Raw genomic sequence first — 8,079 nt, 5'->3', positions numbered from 1 at the left:
TTAAAATCATGTGTTGGGCCATCTAGAGTAAATTTAATGGGCTTATGTGTATTAGATACTTTCTGTGCACCCTTAACAATAATTTTCCAACTCATTCATGTGCCACGAGATGAAGGTTTTTGAAATAAATCAAAGAAACCAACACGTCCCCCTGGCGCTGTCCGGGAGCTGACGCTGCATGCGATAGATTTACTTTGTTCCTGGCCCCGAACAGGCCCCGGAGCCCCAGGATCCCACTGGAGGCCGAGCAGATCCCGGATCAGCCCCACACATCCAGCAGGACTTGGCCGGTCCTTCCCCACTCCCTCCTCGTGGTAAAGCTGTTTGCTCCCCCAGATGAAATGCTGCGTGGCGCTGTTTAAATATAGGCAATATTTGCTCACTGGGAATTCTACCAGCATTATTTATTTTCCTTGCCTCGCTTGTCATAAACCTACCCGTTGACTGCAGCACCAGAATTAATTGTGCCAGGCCTCCCTACGAGTCCCCTGTGCAGCGCTGAATCAAATATCAAACATTCAGTCCACATTGATCTCGGATTCATTAGCAGCAATCCTGTTGTGAGAGTCTCTAGGCAACATAATACTGGTCTTACTGCAGAAAGGATCCTTGGTTCCTCACCAGCACACCCACTTCTGACATTTTTTGTGAAAACATTTGTGTGCTTCTGCCAGTCTGCCTCTGATGGAAGCGGCTGGGCCGTGCCAGCAGTGGTGTCCTTGTGCAGGGTTAGGGAAGGATTTAGAAGTGCAGATTGAACTTGGAGTCCTGGCCTTGGGCAGTGTTCCTGCTCAGTGTCAGGTAACGCTGACAGGTACAGACATGCCTTTTATATTCCCATTTCTTTCTGAAGCATATGCTAAACACATAAATATAGCAAAAAAGCGTTTAAAAACGTGAAACCAGCTATAATTTTCTCTCAGACATGTTACTGTGTTGGTTCCTATGGCCAAAGACCTTATCTTCTCAGAGTGGGGCAGTGGTCAGATAGTTTGGATGTCAGCCTGCTGCACTGCTCCTGTCACTGTTTGTGACATGCAAAAGCTTCCAAAAAGCTTGGGTTTCACCAAGAGCTGGTAGCTGCTGACTCCCATATCTTCGCTTTATTGGGCTCCTGGCCATTTGGCCCTCACTCAGTGCAGTGGTGAAGTTTAAACTGGAGAAAAGGAACGTTCTTCCCTGGCACTCCAGGCGACCAAAGGTCCTCCCTGAAACCAGAGTCACTTTGCTGGGTACTGCCCCTGAAAGGAGGTTCAGCTTGTGCTACTGATAAGAGATTTACAACTTAGATCAGGCAGACAAAGAATGGGAAAATGATAGGATTGTGTGATTCACTTCGGAGGTGTTGAGCTGAGGGCCGGAGAGATGAAGTGATTTGATCAAAGCAGAGCACGATTTGAAATCTCATTTCAGAAGCCATAACGCAGTTTCTTGAGCTGTGCCTATGTTAAGTGCTGTCTCCTGTGGAGGGGTTTAATTCATCTTCCCGTCAGGACAACCCGATCCATATCCTGTAAGAAACCCCTCTGCAGCAGAGGGGAGCACGGAGGCAGGATCCCTCCTTTTTTAATGTGCAATCTTTGAGCCCATTTGTAAAGAAGCGCACCCTAAAGACCAGTACCCCAAATATAACACCAAGACTTTGAAAAAAAACCATTAATGCCGTATACTAATTGCTGGTCAGAATGATACCTGACTTCTTAGTAGCTGTTGAGATCAGTTTCTTGCCTGTGCAGATCCACAGCCTGTGCAGCTGCTTTTCAGATATCTTTGGAAAAGCAAACACGGGGGGATGCCATCAAAGAATTAGCACTGTGCTGTGCAGTTCTGGGCTAGCTTAAAAGACTCTTTGAGGGTTTGCTCAAGCTTTCTCAGATTTTCTGGCAGAAATGCTGATTATGCAACGTTTTATCATCTTCCTGTAATATTTAACAGAAATTTTAGTATCCTTTCAGATACAGTGGGAGCAAACTGACTAAAGATACTGCGGGGTCATGGACAGTGATTCCTTGGGCCAAACAGGAAAATGCATTTAAGAAAAAAGTAATACTTTATACAAAAAAACAACTGGGAGAAGGACACGTCTCCGTGTTTCTTTTTGTTTTGAAAAAGAAACCCACATGAAAATAGCCGTGTGAAAAAAAAAAAAAAAAAAAACGAGGAGGGAGAAGGGAAAAATATGAATCAGCTTCTTTTGTACAATCCAGCAAAACGGGCCCAAAACGGGCCCACCCTCCCCCAGGCTCCGGTTACTCACAGCTAGGAAGGCCTTGAGGGACACACCCAGGTTTTTCTTTTTTTTTTTTTTTTTTTAAGCCCTTCCTGCCCATGTTATCTCTCTGAATTTGTTTTGCCGTGCTGGGACGAAAAACTCTGGGAAACGAAGGAGACCCTTTTCCTGCCTTTTTTCTTTGTCTTTTTAAAATAGCCCTGGAGCCGCCCCACAGCCAGCGAACACTTCTCCCCTGTAACTGTATTCCTTCGCAAACCAGGAAGTTTTTTCCCCTTCCCCTTACGATTCCACCCTCCCCGTCTGTCAGTGAGTTAAAAACAAGAACCCCCCAAAATCCGCTCCCTGCTCAGGAACAGGAGCTGGAGAGGTGCGAGCTGCTGCTTTGCCCAGCTGTGGTTTTTAACAGTTTTTTCCTGCAGCCTCCCCTCCTCCCCCATGATTCACGGCACCCTGCGAGGTCCTAAACCAGGAAACTCCTTGGCATAGAACTCTGCTTCCAGCCTAGTCCCAGTGAATTTGGGGGGGGGGGCAGGGGGTGTTTCGAATACTTTTGCCTCTTTCTGTTGCTTTTATTTCTTTTTACCCACTTTTAATTAACGTGGCTGTTTTGTTTAAAAGAGTGCGTGCAGTTTTGTAACGTCTCGGGGTGCCAGAACATTCTTCTGTGCATCGTTCACGACGCCACACCAGGGCTCTGGCAGGGGTTGGCCCGCAGCTCGCGGGGCTCCCGGTGCCGCCTCGACCGGCAGAAGGACTGGCGTGGCTGCTCCTGGGCCGGGCAGCTCGCACGTGGCCCGAAACTGTTGAGAAGAGGGGGTTTGTACTCACCCCTGAGCGAGGGAAGGGGAAAGGGGGGGGACCAGCAGCGTTACAAGCGATGCAGGCAGAAAGCTGGGCTGGGGGTGTGAGCGTGCAGAGGAGCGGGGGGCAGCCGGCTTCGTTAGCTCCGGTGCTTGCAGAAAGCTCACTGATCTGCAGCCTGCTGGTTTTAGGAGCAGCACACACCATTAGCAAGGGAAGTGTTTTTTTTTCCACTGATCCATAAGAATTTGGCACTGTGGAGTGTTACCAAAAAGAGCACCAGTGGGTGGCTGATCAATAAATTGGTCAGGAATCGAACTTCATGCGCCTCCAGTGCTCGTGCAGCTTTTACTGTGCGCTGTATGTTCTTCATTCACCTTTTCACGGGGCTGACACGCCGTACCCACAGGTACTTTGTGCTGCAAGTAGTTGCATCGGCCTAAAATTGTAGGCATAATCACAACAACTCGTGTTTTACGTCTTTTCTTCTCCCTAATCTAAGAGAAAACGAGAAATTTATCTGTGTGCCGGCCTGTCGTTATCAGTCCCTGTTAGTTCAGAACTTCCCTGTCTTCGCTGCTCCTCGCGGATGCCTTCGGGTGACTCATTTCCTGCGAAGGACGGACCAGCCATTTCCTGGCTATTGAACACAGGACTTTTTTTTTCTTCCAGCCAGGGTTGGAGCAGATTATTCTATGGTTTGATTATGCCGCTCCAGCTTACACCCGAGCTGCAACTCTTCACGGCAGCTTTCTGAGATCATTAACTGTCAGCACGTGCTGCTCGGGGATCACGCATTGCCTCTGCTCGCTCAGGCCGTAGGCTCTGTGATTTTGGGTGTGGAATTCAAATAATTCTATCAGTCCAGATTGAACAATGCCAGCCTTCTAGTCACTGCAGTCAGATTGTTCTCTTAATCCAACTGACTTCAGCTCGTAAAAACGGAGCGTAAAAAAAGCACCGTGAGGCAAGGACACTGACCCGACAGCACGGAGCTGAGCCCAGGCATCTTCAGATACCTTGTAAGTGGCATCAAGACTGCAGATGGGCTCTGGAGAAATCAGGTGTAGCGCCCGTGTTGTTCTTTGGTGGACGACTGGGCCAGCTTCTGCATTGTTCCTGCGCTCGTAGCCCCGTCTGTTTCCTCCAACCTGTGTTTCCAATTTCCTGAGCCGCTCTTTATTCATTCCTCACATCGCGCTCCTAACTGTTGTGGACAGCTTGATCCGACGTCACCGAGTTCAGAGAGCATCTGACCAGCGTAATTCCAGCCCGAAGCATGCCAGCTCTTTCACGCAGCTTTTTACTGCTCTTTTTTAAATTACTCTTTTAATCTCGTTTCCCAACATTTGCCTATTTAGATTCATTAGCCTGTCATACATCTGTAATGTTTGGGAAGAAAACCCACACAATAGGGATGTTGCCTCTTGAGTCTGAATGTAGCACATGTTGTAGGGATGATCGCTGAATAATTCATCCCCTCAATGATTTATTCATGCCCAGAAGCTGGATACCTCCTCTGTGACTTTCCATTATCTCAAAGAGAATGCAAGTTCCTATTCAGCTCTACCAGCCTAAAAGTGCCGCCAGCACCCGCAGCTCGGTGGCCGAGGCAAACAGAGCAGGTGTGCATTAAAAACCACTCCCTTCTCATTTTCCTGCAACCTTTCTGCTCGCTAACAAACTCTTGCCATTCCTGTGCCGTCTTTATCAGCCTTGACTCAGAAATTAAACCACAGGTACGTTTCTTTGCAAATTCTTCAGAGAGGAAGGAGGGCGAGCGAGCCTGCTGAGCTCTGCTCCACTGCTCCCCGCACGAACCCAGGCGCTGCAGGCGTGCTGCAGAATGTGCCGAGCATGGGAGGCAGACCAACAGGCCGTGGCTCTGGGGCTCGGCGCTGCAGAGCCGATCTTGTTCTCCTGAAGAAATGTCAGTTTTATTTCCATTCTAAGGGTAACGCTTCGGAGACAATTGGTAGAAACGTAACGAGATTGTTTCCTAGCCTCTCAGGAAACACTGCAGGAAAGCTCAGCCAAGTAGCAGCAGAGCAGACTGATCTCCTTCCTGTCTCATGTGTACTGTCAAAAATACGCCTTTCGAAAAAGCTTGCAAGATGAGGATCTGAGTCTCCTGACCTAGGCAAAGATTTTGCAAGACACTCAAATTCCATTTGTCTAGATGTATGAAAGATGATGCCGTGTTTCAGCAGAGTCTCCAGCCCCACAGGCAACACTACCCCTAGCTGGCTGGTATGAGATTTCCTAATTGTTTACCCAGCAATCCTGACCGCTTTTGTCCTTGGAATAGGTTCTACATCAGCATAATTAAAAATGTCAAACATGCTTGAGAAACTCTCCAAGTTGCTAAAAATGAATGTGAATTTCCTCCCGACAGCCTCGCTTCATCTTTCCCTTACTCTGGCCTCAGCTTTGCAGAGTGGTCTGTTTCCAGCCCTTCAGCATAGTTTGCATTCCACTGCCAAGAATGAACATTTATTTATACAAACAACCATCCTTACAAGCACATCTCCCCTGCTATCCTAGGGCAGGGAAATAAACATAATTTGGGGTCTCTTCTGTGTGGCTGCAGTTCTACATTTCTTTTCCTTTATTCGGAGGCATTTTCTGCAGTGAAGGATTAGTGCAGTTCAGGCACCTTCCCGTGCTACAAAGCTGCTCAGAAAGCGGCTGGAATGCTCTTTTCTTTCCTTACAATGATTTTATTTTATTCCACTCTAACGGTGCTGCCAGTTTCCTGATAAACCACTTAGGGGTCGTGATGGCTCAGCAGGCAGCTTTTCCACGAGCTCTCGCTCATGCTGGGACCTCGGGGGCTCTGCGTAACTCCAGCAGAAAGCGCCGAGTGCCCATTTTCCTCAGAAACACCCCAGCAGCGAGTCCCTTGGCGGGTGCTTTGTCACCCCAGCTCTCGGGGCGTGCAGCTCCCAGCTCAGTGGGGGAGCCGTGGCAGCCACCATGCGAGCAGCGCTGCCGGGCCCCACGTGGCTCATGCATTATTTCTGAGGCTCTGCATCGCTCACCTGTCGGGCCGAGGGGCTGCTGGCTCGTACCGATGTCTCCCATTGCATCTGCTACCTGAGTGGATGTTACCCAGGTGCTGGGTGACTCCAGACAGAACGTCAGGCTGAGCACAGGTCATTTAAATGGAAGGGGCCCTAAAAGAGACAGAGACAGACATGCAGAGCACCTAGACATTCGCCGTTAGGTGTACGTCTGCAAGCTGCTCCCCCTCTTACTGTCTGCACGGCAGGTTTTGCTGTGCCAGAGCCAGCTTCCATTCGCAGCCCGTATAATTGTTTGTAACTAAGAGCAATATTTAGATTGACAATGTTTACAGCTCCCTCCACCAGTGAATACGCTGATGTGGTTTTCTTGGGAAACCTCTCACTTGCTTTTCTACAGCAACCTTCTAAGAAATGAAGCATTTAAGTAGTTTCCAAAGAATCCAGGAGAATGCTTTTTGAAAAATCAGAGCAAGACGGTATTTTAAAACATATCCTTGAGACTATCTTTTTAGGAAGAAAACAGCTTCTTTAACTGTATTGCCAAACCAGTCTACCAACTAGCTCGAAGGGCTGAAGGACGAAGTTTTCGTGGCTACTTGGTATGAATCATTACTGAATATTTTATGGATCTTGCTTCTTCCTTATTGAACTTACTGCAGCAAATCTTGCAGGCCCCAGGAAAGCACGACGTAGCACAAGGACAGAAGTGCAGAGACGTAACTTTATTCTGGAACTGCCAAAATCGTGCTCCCTCTCCTCCTCCCGTAATACTTGTTTGAGGTTCCTCATAGTCTGTAGGTGCTTCAGCAGCACAGCTGAATTAAAGTCCTTGTTTCACATCAATTCCAGAACAAATACTTCCAAACAGGTCTGAGGAAGTGATGGGACTGTCGGAGCAAACCACCGCCTGCCTGCCATGAGGCCCGCACGGTCATCCAGGCTAATAAAGCCATCATTTTCCCAGGGCCTCAGCTCTATTAAACACAAAGCTCCAAATGATTTCCTACTTGGATCAAAGATGTGTTTGTTCCAGTGCCACTTAAGTTTAAAAGGCAATACTGAGACTGAATGAGATCTCCCCAGTGGCAGCTGCCGAGGTTCAATTGGTTTGTCAGTGCCGTAATTATGCAGCGGGCGGCTTCTGTTGGCGGGCCCATATGTTGCTGGGGGGTGTTCGGCACGGCAGGCAGCGCGGGGAAGCCCTGCTCCCGCAGCTCAGGGGCCTGGCGCTGTGGGATGAGGGCTCGCCGATGCTTCAGGTGCTGGAAGTGGGAAGAGGTGGTGCAGGGATTTCAGCGTGGCTCTTGTTTGACAACTAGATGGAAGCGATGAACAGAACGAGTAACCTACCTCCAGTGTTTTAACTAGTTCTAACTAGTGCTGTAACACGGAGACCGACCGCTCCTGATGTCTGTGGAGTTACAGCTGGCCTCTGCTAGGGAGTGCCCTGCTGGGCAGACGCTGGGAGCCGTCTCTGGGCTCTGCTCGGCACAGGACGGAGCTGGCTTCCTGCACAGCCAGCCACCAGCTCTGCCCCGAGCACTTCCCACCTGCGCAGTTCAGGGCCTGGGTGCGGATGAGAAATACCCACCCGTGAAGTAGCTGTGTCCTTGCCCAGTAGGTTGTACATCAGAGTTGCTGTGTAACGCAGGTGAGCCGGTGCTGAGGCCTCCGGAGTAGTAAATTGAGCATTAAAAGAACATTGAGACGTGAACCTGCGCCACGTGGAGGCAGGGAGGATTGAGAGCGCTCAGGATCTCGGTTGCCAGAGGAACAAAGGAACTTAATATCCTTCAGCACGTTGAATATTTCATTTGGTGAGATGCTCAGAGGCGAGGGCAGTGAGTGCAGGGCGTGATGGCAGCGCCGTTGCAGCAGGGGTTTGGGGGATGTGCTGCAGCACAGGGGCACGGGAGGCTGCAGAACTGCAGGCTGTGCACAGCTGCCTGCTCCGCACATACAGCGTGCGTTTTCTTGCTCGATTAACCAATTCTTCAGTTATTGAGAAGATATTTCGTT

The sequence above is a fragment of the Aythya fuligula genome, chromosome 26 (assembly GCF_009819795.1).
Source record: "Aythya fuligula isolate bAytFul2 chromosome 26, bAytFul2.pri, whole genome shotgun sequence".
Taxonomy (NCBI): Eukaryota; Metazoa; Chordata; class Aves; order Anseriformes; family Anatidae; genus Aythya; species Aythya fuligula.
The sequence above is the reverse complement of the archived record's forward strand: the minus strand, read 5'-3'. Positions refer to the sequence as shown.